This window comes from Bos grunniens, chromosome 21 (assembly GCF_055505025.1).
Source record: "Bos grunniens cultivar Pamir isolate PY7600 chromosome 21, Bosgru_T2T1.0, whole genome shotgun sequence".
NCBI lineage: Eukaryota > Metazoa > Chordata > Mammalia > Artiodactyla > Bovidae > Bos > Bos grunniens.
Window position 1 is genome coordinate 59,319,441 of NC_141185.1, and position 17,619 is coordinate 59,337,059.

The 17,619-nt window shown below is 39.0% G+C and overlaps 1 long non-coding RNA gene across 4 annotated transcripts in view; it reads right to left on the reverse strand.

Annotated features, from left to right (window-relative positions):
• LOC147349788 (uncharacterized) overlaps positions 1–16,644 on the reverse strand; it is a 47,291-nt gene extending 30,647 nt beyond the window's left edge. For 3 of the 4 annotated variants that reach the window (XR_015150523.1, XR_015150522.1, XR_015150525.1), the window contains exon 1: positions 16,550–16,615. This is a non-coding gene — a long non-coding RNA (uncharacterized LOC147349788). Of the gene's footprint in view, positions 1–16,549 lie in introns of all 4 variants that reach the window. The other variant, XR_015150524.1, reaches the window with a different exon arrangement.
• Positions 16,645–17,619: the final 975 nt, after the last annotated feature.

The following is a 17,619-nucleotide window of genomic DNA, read 5'->3' on the forward strand; positions in this document are numbered from 1 at the left end:
GGGCTTTATCCCAGGGATGCAAGGATTCTTCAATATCCGCAAATCAATCAATGTAATACACCACATTAACAAATTGAAAAACAAAAACCATATGATTATCTCAATAGATGCAGAGAAAGCCTTTGACAAAATTCAACACCCATTTATGATAAAAACTCTCCAGAAAGCAGGAATAGAAGGAACATACCTCAACATAATAAAAGCTATATATGACAGACCCACAGCAAACATTATCCTCAATGGTGAAAAATTGAAAGCATTTCCTCTAAAGTCAGGAACAAAACAAGGGTGCCCACTTTCACCATTACTATTCAACATAGTTTTGGAAGTTTTGGCTACAGCAATCAGAGCAGAAAAAGAAATAAAAGGAATCCAAATTGGAAAAGAAGAAGTAAAACTCTCACTATTTGCAGATGACATGATCCTCTACATAGAAAACCCTAAAGACTCCACCAGAAAATTACTAGAACTAATCAATGATTATAGTAAAGTTGCAGGATATAAAATCAACACACAGAAATCCCTTGCATTCCTATACACTAATAATGAGAAAACAGAAAGAGAAATTAAGGAAACAATTCCATTCACCATTGCAACGAAGAGAATAAAATACTTAGGAATATATCTACCTAAAGAAACTAAAGACCTATATATAGAAAACTATAAAACACTGGTGAAAGAAATCAAAGAGGACACTAATAGATGGAGAAATATACCATGTTCATGGATTGGAAGAATCAATATAGTGAAAATGAGTATACTACCCAAAGCAATTTATAGATTCAACGCAATCCCTATCAAGCTACCAACAGTATTCTTCACAGAGCTAGAACAAATAATTTCACAATTTGTATGGAAATACAAAAAACCTCGAATAGCCAAAGCGATCTTGAGAAAGAAAAATGGAACTGGAGGAATCAACCTACCTGACTTCAGGCTTTACTACAAAGCCACAGTTATCAAGACAGTATGGTACTGGCACAAAGACAGAAATATAGATCAATGGAACAAAATAGAAAGCCCAGAGATAAATCCACGCACATATGGACACCTTATCTTTGACAAAGGAGGCAAGAATATACAGTGGATTAAAGACAATCTCTTTAACAAGTGGTGCTGGGAAATCTGGTCAACCACTTGTAAAAGAATGAAACTAGAACACTTTCTAACACCATATACAAAAATAAACTCAAAATGGATTAAAGATCTCAACATAAGACCAGAAACTATAAAACTCCTAGAGGAGAACATAGGCAAAACACTCTCTGACATACATCACAGCAGGATCCTCTATGACCCACCTCCCAGAATATTGGAAATAAAAGCAAAAATAAACAAATGGGACCTAATTAAACTTAAAAGCTTCTGCACATCAAAGGAAACTATTAGCAAGGTGAAAAGACAGCCTTCAGAATGGGAGAAAATAATAGCAAATGAAGCAACCGACAAACAACTAATCTCAAAAATATACAAGCAACTCCTACAGCTCAACTCCAGAAAAATAAATGACCCAATCAAAAAATGGGCCAAAGATCTAAATAGACATTTCTCCAAAGAAGACATACAGATGGCTAACAAACACTTGAAAAGATGTTCAACATCACTCTTTATCAGAGAAATGCAAATTAAAACCACTATGAGATACCATTTCACACCAGTCAGAATGGCTGCGATCCAAAAGTCTACAAATAATAAATGCTGGAGAGGGTGTGGAGAAAAGGGAACCCTCTTACACTGTTGGTGGGAATGCAAATTAGTACAGCCACTATGGAGAACAGTGTGGAGATTCCTTAAAAAACTGGAAATAGAACTGCCTTATGATCCAGCAATCCCACTGCTGGGCATACACACTGAGGAAACCAGAAGGGAAAGAGACACGTGTACCCCAATGTTCATCGCAGCACTGTTTATAATAGCCAAGACATGGAAGCAACCTAGATGTCCATCAGCAGATGAATGGATAAGAAAGCTGTGGTACATATACACAATGGAGTATTACTCAGCCATTAAAAAGAATACACTTGAATCAGTTCTAATGAGGTGGATGAAACTGGAGCCTATTATACAGAGTGAAGTAAGCCAGAAGGAAAAATATAAATACAGTATACTAACGCATGTATATGGAATTTAGAAAGATGGTAACGATAACCCTGTGTACGAGACAGCAAAAGAGACACTGATGTATAGAACAGTCTTATGGACTCTGTGGGAGAGGGTGGGAAGATTTGGGAGAATGTCATTGAAACATGTGAAATGTCATGTATGAAACGAGATGCCAGTCCAGGTTCAGTGCACGATGCTGGATGCTTGGGGCTGGTGCGCTGGGAAGGCCCAGGGGGATGGTATGGGGAGGTTGGGAGGGAGGAGGGTTCAGGATGGGGAGCATGTGATTTTTTTTTAAAAAATAAAATTAAAAAAAAAAAAATAAATAAAAATAAAAATCATCTCCAAGTAACGCACAAGAAGAGATTGCCCCGCCCCCTTGCCTCACTGCCCGGTTTAATATGGCTTGGACTGTCTTCTCGTATCCCCAGCTCCTATATGAATCATTTTCAGCACTGAGTTCTGATCATTATATACAAGGTCACTTTTTAATTAGAACAATATAGTAAAACATATGCTCACAAGATAAATGAGGTACAAAGCTAGCTGTGCTACAGTGAACCCTTTTATTGGAAAGCCCTTAAAAATAATAAGCGTCATGTATAGTCCAGGGGCCTTTGCAACATATTTCAGTACAGCAAAGTGCCTGCCACAGTGAATGAATACCCTGTTATAGTGAACAATCATTTGGCAGCATAGGTTATTTTAATGGACACATCACTTTAAACGAAGCCTTCGCCATCTGTTCTGCCCTCTAATTACAGATGCAAAAGGAACATAATTCACAATTGCATCATAAAAAAGTAAGATATAAGTGATTTAAATGCATGTGGATCTTCCTTATTCAATGCAGTATGCAGCTGTTATGTTGTTTTCATGTTTCAAACACAAATGAGGATAGAAATCGTTCTTCTCTGATGGAGTGAATTCCCTGATACAGAACATTTTGGGGTGTGAATAAATGCAAAAGTGCTTCCTCTTCCAGCACCTTCCTATCACATGAGAGACAAGGCTCTTCTGTAATGCATTCTGCGTTCTGTTACCATGTGTGATGGAGGGCACGTTTGTGTTAAAATCTAATGTTCTGTTGATTCTTTATTAGGCTTTCTCATCTCAATGACTGCTCAAGTACTTGTACTTTTGTGATAACCAAACGGTTGGCTGTAGGTTGATGTGTTATAACAAAGAAATCCTCCTTCAGAGTAAGATGAGGACATGGTTACCCCAATAAGCACGTTGGTATATCTTACACAAATCCCTTTTGATTTTTCAAGACTAACTCTTTGGAGTTATAAGCAGAAAGATGGAACTCCTTCCCTTTTCCCTAATTTTTCAAAAATACTTCAAAACTCCCTCATGAATTCACAAGTTAAGGATTACTTATTTGGGGAAGGATATTTTAATATACAACTTGAAGGTGATGCCTTATTGTAAAACTTCCAGTGTAATTTAGTACTGACACAATCACAATGAATCAGAATATAATTTTGTTTTCTAAAGACAAAATTTGTTAAATTCATCCTAGAGATGCTCAATTTGTTTTCAAACAATGAAGCTGGATAGTCAAATGAAATGTTAATAAGGTAAAATATTTCATTCTTAGAACTAATTGCTGGGGGAATGGTGCTAAAAAATGGAATTAATTGGTGAAGAGTGCAAACAGCTTAAAAAGTTAAGAATATTATTTAAAATCCATGCTGTACCCCTGAGAATGACAAGAAAAATGTCCCCTGCAAAAGTTTATACTTCAGATTCTCTGTGGTTCTACAGTGAATGAGATGCAGTTCCATAGTCATTGCTAATAAACAGGTGCTTTGAAGGTGTTAAGTCATTTAAAAATCCATCTTCCCCCAAAATAAAGTTTATATTTCTAATTTATCTAACAACTATTTTTTACAGATCAATCAAACAATATTTAGATAATCTAAATATCAACACTACAATTATTGTATTCAAATTCATGTCCATTGGGTTGGTGATGCCATCCAACCATCTCATTCTCTGTCGTCCCCATCTCCTTCTGCCTTCTATCTTTCCCAGAATCAGGGTCTTCTCCAGTAAGTCGGCTCTTCACATCAGGTGGCCAAAGTATTGGAGCTTCAGCTTCAGCATCAGCCCTTCCAATGAATATTCAGGACTGATTTCCTTTGGGATTGACTGGTTTGATCTCCTTGTAGTCCAAGGCACTCTCAAGAGTCTTTTCCAACACCACAGTTCAAAAGCATCAATTCTTTGATGTTCAGCTTTCTTTATGGTCCAGCTCTCACATCCATACATGACTACTGGAAAAAACATAGCTTTGACTAGATGGACCTTTGTTGGCAAAGTAATGTCTCTGCTTTTTAATATGCTGTCTAGGTTGGCCATAGCTTTCCTTCCAAGGAGCAAGTATCTTTTAATTTCATGGCTGCAGTTATCATCTACAGTGATTTTAGAGCCCAAGAAAATAAAGTCTGTCACTGTTTCCATTGTTTCCCCATCTATTTGCCATGAAGTGATGGGACCAGATCACATGATCTTTGTTTTTTGAGTGTTGAGTTTTAAGCCAGCTTTTCCACTCTCCTCTTTCACTTTCTCCTCTCACACTAGTTTGGTGTTGACTTTATTTATGATTCCTCCATGTGTCATGTAAGACTTGATCATACATTGAAATTAGAAATAACCAAACAATTCATATCAATTAATCTATAAATAGCTTGATAATTACCATTATTCATTTAAAAAATTATCACCTTTTTTTTTAGAAAAATAGCACACAATCAGAAATTTCCATCAAATTCACCTGAATATTCTTTCACATTTCAATGACATTATTTCTCAGAAAGTATACTAAAGGGATGCTTACTTCCCGCAGGTAAGAAGTAAGCTTCCCAAACCAGTTAGCAGCAAAATGAAAGATGTAAAGATAATGAATCTAAAATAAAATGTACTTAATAAGTTTAAAGTTTATATTATATTTCTTTTAATTTTCTAATTTTTTGGTATTTTATGTTAATTTTTATTTTTAATTTTATTGAAATCTAGTTGATTCGCAATGGTTGATTCACAATGTTGTGTTAGTTTCAAGTGCCCACCAAAGTGATTCAGTTTTATATGTATACATATATATATTCTTTTTTTACATCCTCTTTTATAGGTTATTACACGATATGGAGGTATTTACCTGTGCTATACAGTAGGTCCTTATTCATTCAGTTTAGTTCAGTTTAGTTGCTCAGTCATGTCCAACTCTGAGACCCCATGGACTGCAGCATGGCAGGCTTCCCTGTTCATCACCAACTCCCTGAGCTTACTCAAACTCATGTCCATTCAGTCAGTGACTCTATCTGACATCCCATCCTCTATCATCCCCTTCACCTCCTGCCTTCAATCTTTCCCAGCATAAGGGTCTTTTCAGATGAGTCAGCTCTTCGCATCAGGTGGCCGAAGTATTGGAGCTTCAGCTTCAGCATCAGCCCTTCCAATGAATATTCAGGACTGATTTCCTTTAGGATTGACTGGTTGGATCTTCTTGAAGTCCAAGGGACTCTCAAGAGTCTTCTCCAACACCACAGTTCAAAAGCATCAATTCTTCTGTGCTCAGCTTTCTTTATGGTCCAACTCTCACATCACAATGCTCACAGGACTATTGGAAAAACCATAGCTTTGACTAGATGGACCTTTGTCGGGAAAGTAATGTTGCTGCTTTTTAATATGCTGTCTAGGATTTGAAATAGCTCAACTGGAATTCCATCATTTCCATTAGCTTTGTTCACAGTAATGTTTCTTAAGGCCCACTTGACTTCATATTCCAGGACGTCTGGTTCTAGGTGAGTGATCACACTATCGTGGTTATCTGGGTCATGAAGACCTTTTTTATATAGCTCTTCTGTGTATTCTTGCCACCTCTTCTTAATACCTTCTGTTTCTGTTAGGTCCATACCATTTTCGTCCTTTATTGTGCCCAACTTTGCATGAAATGTTCCCTTGGTATCTCTAATTTTCTTGAAGAGATCTCTAATCTTTCCCATTCTATTGTTTTCCTCTGTTTTTCTGCATTGATTACTTTGGAAGGCTATCTTATCTCTCCTTGCTATTCTTTGGAACTCTGCATTCAAATAGATATATCTTTCCTTTTCCCCTTTTCCTTTTGCTTCTCTTCTTTTCTCAGCTATTTGCAAGGCCTCCTCATACAACCATTTTGCCTTTTGCATTTCTTTTTTTTGGGGATGGTTTTCATCACCATCTCCTGTACAATGTTATAAACTATTATGGTATATATATTTTATTCAAAAATTCCTAATTTAATTAAATTTTTATGATGAATGATGGACTAGGAAAACTTCTGTTACTTGTCATACTGATTTTTAATTCTTTGTAAACTTCAAAGTCTTTTTAGGATTTTTTAAACTATAGCTTGAGAGGAGGTAAGTGGGAGAAATTAGGAAGGTAAAAAAAAAAAAAATCTGTTAAACATTTTTACTTTTCTCTGTTAACCAGCTATGTGGACGTATCTTATAATTACAGGTTATATACTAAGTAATTCTGTAACTGTAGAATGTCAGGATGGATCAAATACAAAAAACAACAAATTCAGTGTTAGCAATCCATACGTTTGGACATACATTTAAATTTTCTCTTTATTTTTTATGTTATTTTTATGGTAGCCAATAATTTAACTAGTAATAAATACAAATTTCAAGGAAGTCAAGATGAAAGGATTGTGTCCTTGGTAATAGTGTCTATATCTAAAACTCTCTACATTATTTTTATTTTAGATGATTTCAGAAAAGAAAGTCAAATTAATATTTCTGAACATGTAACTTTCTGGACAAGACTGTTTTCAATAGATATCATTTAACAGATCACTTCTTTTATTTAAATATGTATTAGTTGCCCTTGGAAAGGACAAATGAATCAGCAGCAAAATAGATCTTCAGATCAGATCAGATCAGTCGCTCAGTCATGTCCAACTCTTTGCGACCCCATGAATCGCAGCACGCCAGGCCTCCCTGTCCATCACCAACTCCCGGAGTTCACTGAGACTCACGTCCATCGAGTCAGTGATGCCATCCAGCCATCTCATCCTCTGTTGTCCCCTTCTCCTCCTGCCCCCAATCCCTCCCAGCATCAGAGTCTTTTCCAATGAGTCAACTCTTCGCATGAGGTGGCCAAAGTACTGGAGTTTCAGCTTTAGTATCATTCCTTCCAAAGAAATCCCAGGGCTGATCTCCTTCAGGATGGACTGGTTGGATCTCCTTGCAGTCCAAGGGACTCTCAAGAGTCTTCTCCAACACCACAGTTCAAAAGCATCAATTCTTCGGTGCTCAGCTTTCTTCACAGTCCAACTCTCACATCCATACATGACCACAGGAAAAACCATAGCCTTGACTAAACGGACCTTTTGGCAAAGTAATGTCTCTGCTTTTCAATATGCTATCTAGGTTAGTCATAACTTTCCTTCCAAGGAGTAAGCGTCTTTTAATTTCATGGCTGCAGTCACCATCTGTAGTGATTTTGGAGCCCAGAAAAATAAAGTCTGACACTGTTTCCACTGTTTCCCCATCTATTTCCCTTGAAGTGGTGGGACCAGATGCCATGATCTTCATTTTCTGAATGTTGAGCTTTAAGCCAACTTTTTCACTCTCCACTTTCACTTTCATCAAGAGGCTTTTGAGTTCCTCTTCACTTTCTGCCATAAGGGTGGTGTCATCTGCATATCTGAGGTTATTGATATTTCTCCCGGCAATCTTAATTTCAGCTTGTGTTTCTTCCAGTCCAGTGTTTCTCATGATGTACTCTGCATATAAGTTAAATAAGCAGGGTGACAATATACAGCCTTGACGAACTCCTTTTCCTATTTGGAACCAGTCTGTTGTTCCATGTCCAGTTCTAACTGTTGCTTCCTGACCTGCATACAAATTTCTTACCTTACCTCTATTTTTCAGTTAAATTACAAATAATTTCCTTTTTTTGCATAGTTTTCAGTTGCATTTAGTGTAAAGGATATGTGATTTGTTTAACAAAAATATTTGCTGGCTAGCCATAAATTCAGCTTCATTTTAGAAATTTCAAAGCTATCAATTGCTAGTAAACTTTAAAAGGACTTTAAACATAAATGTATTTATTTGTTGAATGGCCTGTAAGTGAATCCATTTGGGGATGAAGGACACTAATAAGGGTCCACTTGGAAGTGAGAGTGTGCAGGGAGTCATAGCTAATTTCATCAAGCAGAAGACACTGCAGCTCACCCTCCCACAGAAGAAAGCCATATGTGATACATGAGAAGCAACGATTCCTAGTTGTATACTAATGAAGTACAAAAAGTCTTTGCTCTGGGAAAATCACCGGAGTCTAGTATTGTAAGTGCTTTACTAAGACCACTCAGCCCAACATAGTATCACATTAATATTAGAACCATGTTGTAATTTTGGTCACTGAGAGCCAATGACATTTACAGATCATGTATATGAGTGGTAATGATGGATGATGCTGCTGATGGTGACACTGATGATGAGGATGATGTGATGAAGACGATGAAGTTGATAAAGCACTGAAGATAATACTGCTGCTGCTGCTGATGACATTTAACAAATATGAAATGACTATATGTTAAACACTTTTCTTTTCTGATTAACTTTTTGTTACATTTAATCCTCTCAACAACCCTGTGAGAAAGTCACCGGAACATTAGAAAGGACATACCACCAGAATGAGAAGCTCTAGGGAACATCACTGGTTCTGTGAAAAGTCTTTACTAACTTATGTTGGCCCATAGGAGGGACTGATGCTGAAGCTGAAGCTCCAATACTTTGGCCACTGATGTGAAGAGCCAATCCATTGGGAAAAACCCTGATGCTGGGAAAGACTCAGGGCAGGATGAGAAGGGGGCAACAGAGGATGAGATGGTTGGATGGCCTAACTGACTCAATGGACATGGTTTTGAGCAAACTCCGGGAGATAGTGAAGGACAAGGAAGGCTGGTGTGCTGCAGTCCATGAGATCACAAAGGGTTGAACGCAACTCAGCACCTGAACAACATTGGCTCACTTATACCAGCCTTAATTCCTTATGTTGTAAGTCCATTCTTACTTGGCAAAAATTGATTAGGGTGATTGAAGGAAAACTGCTTCAAAAGTATTCTATCTTGAAATTAATCAAAAATTTAAAAGTCATTGCTATTTAACCTATATAGGCATATAGTCATCCGGTCCCATCACTTCATGGGAAATAGATGGGGAAACAGTGTAAACAGTGTCAGACTTTATTTTTCTGGGCTCCAAAATCACTGCAGATGGTGACTGCAGCCATGAAATTAAAAGACGCTTACTCCTTGGAAGGAAAGTTATGACCAACCTAGATAGCATATTCAAAAGCAGAGACATTACTTTGCCAACAAGGTCCGTCTAGTCAAGGCTATGGTTTTTTCCAGTGGTCATGTATGGATGTGAGAGTTGGACTGTGAAGAAGGCTGAGCGCTGAAGAATTGATGCTTTTGAGCTGTGGTGTTGGAGAAGACTCTTGAGAGTCCCTTGGACTGCAAGGAGATCCAACCAGTCCATCCTGAAGGAGATCAGCTCTGGGATTTCTTTGGAAGGAATGATACTAAAGCTGAAACTCCAGTACTTTGGCCACCTCATGTGAAGAGTTGACTCATTGGAAAAGACTCTGATGCTGGGAGGGATTGGGGGCAGGAGGAGAAGGGGATGACAGAGGATGAGATGGCTGGATGGCATCACTGACTCGATGGACGTGAGTCTCAGTGAACTCCGGGAGTTGGTGATGGACAGGGAGGCCTGGCGTGCTGCGATTCATGGGGTCACAAAGAGTCAGACACGACTGAGCGAATGAACTGAACTGAACTGAGGCATATAGTATATACACTAAATAACTTATTTCCCCAAAATCAAAATAAATGACTAAATCAATATATATATCTAGAAATGGTGAGAAAAGAAAACAACAAAAAAAGACCCTGAAATGCAGCATCTCTGTGCTCAAGACAACAAAAGGTAATTAAGCATCTATCAACTACAGCTGCTATATGAAAAACACTGGGTTAGATGCTGTGGAGGGAACAAAGAGAATTAATATTTGTCCTAAGGAGTGAGCCATCCAATCAGGAGTGCAAAGATAAACTCATAGAACTACAATAATATAAGACTGAAAGACGGAGCATTTCTAATTAGTTACTTGGAAAATACCAAATCACTTTCCTCTTTCTTTAAACCTCCTTCATAACATTTATTTCAAGTGGACAGGAGTCATCTCTCCTACCAGGCTTTCATAATCCTTTGTCATTCTTATAAAACGTGTTCTTCATTGGGCTGAGCCTGTTTGCACCTCTGTTTTCACATCTATGAAATGGAATCCTGAGTAACAGCCTCATAGGGTTATTGTCAGCACTCTGATCTTTTCCAGTCCTGTGGAAAAGGACACTTATTGTCAATGACATTGACATTTATCGTCAATGACAATAAATGATTAGAATATTTCCTAGCCCGTGAGAGTATCACCGTCTTATTGTTACCACCTACCTCTCTACTGAATTTCTTGACCTGATTTGTAAGCTTCATACCATCTTGTTCACAATTCAAACAGCTTCTAGAAAACTACAATAGGTATTTTATGTGTTTTCTCAAATGAGAATAATGAAGTAGATGATAAAGACTAATGGTGCAATGGGTATCCAGAGGGTGCATGTTCACTCATCTCTAGAGAATTCAAGGCAGACTTGCTGAGGAATGTGAGTTGAAAGGTACAAGGGAACAAAAATGACCTCCTTCTGGGTAGGAAACCAGATTGAGGCACAGGTCACTGGAACATACATAGAAGAGAGTTGGCTGGAATGGAGAAGTGTGTTAGGTAAGCGATGAAAAAGAAACTCACCTCGGGTGTCACTGCAGTAATTTAGCAATGAATATCTGAGAGTCTCAACTACACAGGGCCATAGAAATAGGATAGAATCAGGATGTAGAAGTGACAAGACTCAGTAGGAGCACATCGCTGCTGTCACAAAGGGAGCAAGAGGAAAAGAGAAGAAGGAAAAAAAATCAGAGATACAGCTCAATTTCTGAGTTTGGATAACAAAAGCAATGATAATTATAGAAATGGGAAAATGAAAGAGAAAGCAGAGCTTGCTTTTCTAAGGGGAGACTGGAAGTGAGTTTAACATAGGTGGAGTTTGAGGTTCACAGGTTATCAAATTGGACATGCTTACTAAGTCTGTCATATGAGGTTGAATCACTGAGGGGAAAGCGAAATTAGAGAGTTAAAAGCAACAATTAACCCTTTAATGTAAGTGACCCATGTCCTTGTAAGTTCAGTATCAAGATTCATAGGTATTCACAGACTCTTAACAGAAGTCCCTTGGGGCCAACATCAAGGAGAAGAGGGACAAAACCAAGGTGGCCATTCTTTAAAAAAAATTTTATTGGTGTATAATTGCTTTAAAATGCTGTGTTAGTGTCTGCTGTACAGCAAAGTGACTCAGCTATATGAATATATATATCCCTTCTTTTTTGTATTTCCTTCCCTTCTAGGTCACCAGAGAGCACTGAATAGAGTTCCCAGCACTATACAGTCAGTTCTTATTTGTTATCTATCTTATGCATAGCAGTGTATATATGTCAATCCCAAACTCCCAACCCATCCCATCCTTCCTTTCCCCATTTGGTGTCCATATCTTTGTTCTCTACATCTGTGTTTCTATTTCTGCTTTGCAAATAAGATCATCTGTACTATTTTTCTAGATTCCACACATATGAGTTAATATATATAATATTTGTTTTTCTCTTTATGACTTATTTCATTCTGTTCGTATTTCCTTGGCCTTGGTTCTACAAGGATACAGGGTATGGGACCCGCACTGTGCTTTACACAGGGAGAGTTCTCTTTCCTTTCCCTGAAGCCACAGTCTAGCTCGAGGAGACAAAGTTAGTGAGAGACAAAGGAAGGCCTCCTGGTTCAACTCAGCTCCCAGTACACACACCAGACAGACAAGGTGGCCCACAGCCTATATCAGCATAAATACAAATGGGCTGAAATAGATCTTTTACCTAAAATAAATGTCAAATAGTATGCAAATAAAAATATATTTTTGTCAGAAAGACCTTGGACAAGGCAGAACACAAATGTTTATTTAAAAGAATTTTTAAACTCTGATTCAGACTAGGAAAGTCAGGCCAGTCGCTGAATCCCATGGGACAAGCACATGCGAAGGTCTCCACCCAGTAAGTTAGCTTTTAATGGTGTCTTTACAAAACCACATGTCCTCAACTAGAACTAAGAAAAACTCCCAAAATATATCAATTCCAAGTGCATGCTGCTACTGCTGCTAAGTCGCTTCAGTTGTGTCCAACTCTGTGCGACCGCATAGACGGCAGCCCATCAGGCTCCCCCGTCCCTGGGATTCTCCAGGCAAGAACACTGGAGTGGGTTGCCATTTCCTTCTCCAATGCATGAAAGTGAAAAATGAAAGTGAAGTCGCTCAGTCGTATCCAACTCTTAGTGACCCCATGGACTGCAGCCTACCAAGCTCCTCCGTCCATGGGATTTTCCAGGCAAAAGTACTGGAGTGGGGTGCCATTGCCTTCTCTGCCAAGTGCATGACCCAGGTCTAAATAAAGAAGAGAGGAAATGTTAGGTCATGTATATACATCAAATTCATGGACCTTTCCAGTTGCGATACCAACAATACCTAAAATTGAGATTATATTTTTCAATGTTCACTTATCTGTTTAAACATGCTTATTTCCCGTAATTATAATGGGGGAAAAATGCAGTCCACTGTTAGAACATAAGGGACAAGAAAGAAAGAAAGAAAACAATCGTACAGATATGTGTAGTTTGTCCATCTTACAGGTAAGAAAACTGAGGGAGATGGAATGAGTGTCCAAGATCAATGAAGGGAGCACAAGACTGGACGGAATTAGACTAGAACAGAAGCCTTCCCAGCACCCAATCCATGAGCTTTCCCCACAAAGTTGTTGCCTCTCAGGAAGAAGAGACTCAGAAGAAAACATTAAGAGATATTCCCTACCCTAGGGTTTGACAGATAACCTCTGATGGAAAGTTCCTTCTGTGTTTTGAGTCAAGAGGTAGAAATACAATGGATAGCATAGGCAAAGAGGAGAGTCAAGGCTAATCACTTTGCTGCTTTTGAGAAGATCTGCTTAGAATGTTCAATATCTATTTCAGAAATTTCACAATGAAAACCCGTGAAACAATGTACTCTCTGGAAAAGAATGGACTAGAAGAGGCAAAAACGGAAAAGGAAAAGTGAAACAAATTTCCCAGAAGTTCACATCTCATCATCCCATGAAAATGCCCTAGACATAACCTTCACTTTTCTTTCCTACAACTGCAAACTAGCTTTCTGTTTACTTCTGTTCAGCTTTTTTTTTTTTTTCCTGCTATAAGGAGACTTAGCACGTCACATCTGAGAGTTGCCAAATGATGTCCTATGCAGAATGTCAGTTTGAGAGTCTGGAGGGTGAAGGATGAAGAGACCCCAGAGGAATATCCAAGAGCCCAGAGAAATGAAGACCCAATGGCTCTGGGAAGAGGAAGGAGGCATTAGGCAGAGGCAGAAGGACAAAGTTACGCTCAGCTTGCAGTTTGCCCCATAAACCATCGCTGAGATATGAAAATAAAAGTGTCACTCTGAGATAACTTGTAGGTTTCTGGAAATAATCAAAGCTCTATTGAAGTGTAAGTGAACATGACTAGATCCTGGAAATAATGAATTTAGGAACTCCAGAAGTGAAAACAAAAGGCAATGAATGAAATCCACCTCCTTCAAGACATAATGCTTTTATCAATAAGTCAAAATTATTGCCAGACTTCCCGGGTGCCTCAGTGCTAAAGAATCTGCCTGCCAATGCAGGAGACTCAGGTTTGATGTCTAGGTCAGGAATATCCCCTGGAAGAGGAAATGGCAACCCACTCCAGTATTCTGGCTGGGAAATCCCATGACAGAGGAGTCTGGTGTGCTATGGTCCATGGGATCACAGAAGAGTCAGACACAACTGAACACACATGTACAAAACTATTGCCACATAATTGTTCAAAGGCAAATCAAGTTCAAAACAGATATTCTAAGTTCATCAGCTATAGGACTCCCTTAAAGAGGAGGTTAAACGAATGTGAATCGAAGCTAGTCAATATGTCCTCTATTTTCAAGAAACTTGTTTCTCAACTTGAAACTATTAGTTTTTAGAGTAAATATGTTTACTTAAAAGATTCATAGAAAGGAGCTAATCTCAGTTTCCTATCAATGTGATCTCTTTTTATCTTAGCCTCAAGCAGTGTTCTCTAAAATGAAATTATAGCACAGTTTTAGAGAATAGAGTTCTTGAAATGACTTGGATAAAGGATATATTCTCAAATGATGTAAAGTGGCATTGTCAATAGAAGAAGGGGCTAAACTGAGAAATTTTGAAAAGGCAATGGGAAGGGAAGCTCAGCTAGATTTTATAAACCAGCTAATGTGTGATTGATCTGAGTTCCACTGTTAGGGTTTAAATGGAACTCCCCTCTGGCGTTCACATCCTAACTGTAACCTTTCTTCAGCTTGAACATGGGACCTATAGGGATTTGAGCTACCACACCCTTCTCTCTGTGTACATAAAATATTTTTGGAGAGCTCTTTAGAATCTGTCTGCTCTGAGACCCGTAAGTCCACTCTAAAGACAAGAGGTTTAACTTGAGATGGACACTTGTCATTGAGGAGGGCTCATAAATCATTGTCCGTTGAGCCTCTTTAGAGGATGAAAAGACATCTGAAATAGCATCCTGCATTCAGAAGGTCTAGAAAGACACCCAGGAAGAGTGATCCTCTCTAAGCTGTTGAACTTGGTCATAAGCCATCAAGAGGTTCCCTGGTGGCTCAGTCAGTAAAAAATCTGCCTGCAATGTGAGAGACCTGGGTTTGATCCCTGGGTTGGGAAGATCCCTTGGACAAGGGCTTGGCAACCCACTCCAGTATTCTTGCCTGGAGAATCCCCATGGACAGAGGAGCCTGGCGGGCTGCAGTCTACGGAGTCACAAAGAGTCAGATACAACTGAGTGACTAAGCACAGCACATAAGCCTTCAAATCCAAATGGGTTCAGTGTTTTGGATTTTAAATCCCTTCTCTTCTAACACAGATAGAAATAATACAAAAAAGTTTACCTATGCAGCTGCAAATAAAAAATAATAATAAAATGCATCAAGTAAAAACTAATGATGAATAAAATAATAATGAAAAAAACTAGCAATTGCAACAATCAAACCCCAACAAATCACACAGCTGTGTCCCTGCCTTCAGCACATATGATTCTTAAATGATTGCATTCAACTTATGTGCTTGTTTTAAAGTTTTATTGCCAAAATGTTCCCAGAAAAGTATCGTGCTTTCTGGCCTTGTGATAATCAGAGATACCAATGTGAGTTGTTGCTTTTTTTTTCCCCCCTATCTTTTGGATCATATAAATGTACATGGTTTTCAGTCTTGCTTCCTGCATTTGTTTTTTTCCCTCTAGGACAATTTCTGGGTATCTCAAGAGAATGAAAGAAACCACTGTGACCAAGCTGGAATGCATGAAAACCATACCACCTCCTCACAGAGGACGAGGAACGGATCCCACGACTCTGTACTTGCCCCTGTCTTCTCTCCTTCCCTCCAGCTACATGTCCACTCTGCACCTTCCTTGCTACCCAGGCCAACTCTACCCTAGCTCCCTGGCCAAAGGGAAGATGGCTAGATCTCCTGGGGCCATGATGTGCGGCCTGAGAGGAAGTGTTGTCTTTGGGGAAATAGCAAGATTGGGTGACTACCTTAAAGTCAATACTATTTATCTTCACCTCTTGTCCTGTGGGCTGACAAAGGGGCACCACTGTTAGGCCCAACCCCCCTGCACAGCTGCAATAGAAAAGGCAGGGACTTGTACTTTCAAGTGTCAGACCCTTTGTGCCTGACTACTAGTTTATGAGGCTGATGTCAAGCATGGCAGTCAATGAAGTCTTTGTCCTAGGTGTACAGGGCAGGACAGTGGAAAAACTGCCCTCTCTTATATCCCAGGCTCATCCATCTTCCCCTCACCCTGGTTCTCAACTTCTCTGTCTCTTGAGCCGACAGAGAGAGGATCCCTCCTGGGTTAATGTACTGGAAAATTGCTCTGCATGTTTATGAGGGGGTCCCTTCCAAATGAAAGAAAAAAGGAAAGGGGAAAAAAACGGGGAAGAAGAGTCGTTTTTTCCCACTGAACTCATTGGCCTTATGCATGTGGGTCTGACCCTGATTAAGAAAATCTCAATGCCCTGCTAGGAGCTTTATTGTCCAGTTTGGCAGAACGCACTTCCGATTGAATTTTTTTTTATTATTTATAATCACAAAGTGGTTTTGAACAGCGACTCCCATCACCCATCCCACCACCACTACACACACACACACACACACATACACGCACACATCTAAGCCCTTACCTTTAAAGAGGCCCCATCCACTCACATCCAGTTTTCCTCACAACAACCTATCCTCCTTTTTAAAGCTGGTTTCCCCAAGGGAATTCCTTATAAATAGCAAACATGTTGTTTTCATACAGTTATATGGAAGTTGGACTGTGTGAACTTTGCCATGGACTTGGACCCGAGAGGTGGCTGCCTTCCATGAAATCACATTTGCTTATTTTAACTTTCTTTTTTTTTTTTTTTTTTTAGCTAAAAATAATATCCTCTATCTCCAACCTCTTCCTTCACTCCCAAATTTTATTCCTCCATGCAAGGCTTGAGACTAAAACAAAATGTCACATAAGTGGTTAAGGCATCTACTAGGTATCAATTATGTATGCTCCGTCTACAGCAGACCAAGAGATTTTTACAAAACTAAACTGAGACCTTCCAGAAACTTCTGAACAGAAATCATGGAAATTGGAAACACAAGATTATAGATAGTTGTTTCGTCTAGAAGCCAGCAGGCACACAGCAAGTGTTTTTTTGTTTGTTTGTTTCAGAAAATGAAGAAAAAAGAACTTAGCAGCTCAGTCCATTTTCTTCTTTCTTTAGCCTGATTTTCAGAAATTGCTTTATGTTTCCATGGATTATTAGTTTGGCCAGAGAAATTGGAGATGGGGAAATATTTGCACATAAAAGCTGAAATTCAGTCCTACTCAGCGTTGGACACCAGGAAACACAGCCCCAGCCCTCAAGGAAAAGAGTTAAAAGGGCAAGGATGGGAAAAGCAGCCCCAATCCATGCCTGCTAAGTCCCTTCAGACGTGTCAGACTCTTTGCTACACTGTGGACTGTAGCCCACCAGCCTCCTCCTTGAATTGTTTCTATGAAACAATTCAAAAGCTGAAATTCATTGGTGACAGAAGGAAAAATTTTTTTAGGGAAATTTGTGGAAAAGTCACAAAACTGACTCAAATTTAAAAAGTTAATCAAAGAGAAGAATTACTATTCCACCCTCAACCCCCACTCCAATGGTGGCTTCTGTCCTTGTTTTGAGTTGATGACACCAACCTTGAGGCAAATCCTACATTAAAGTTGAATTCC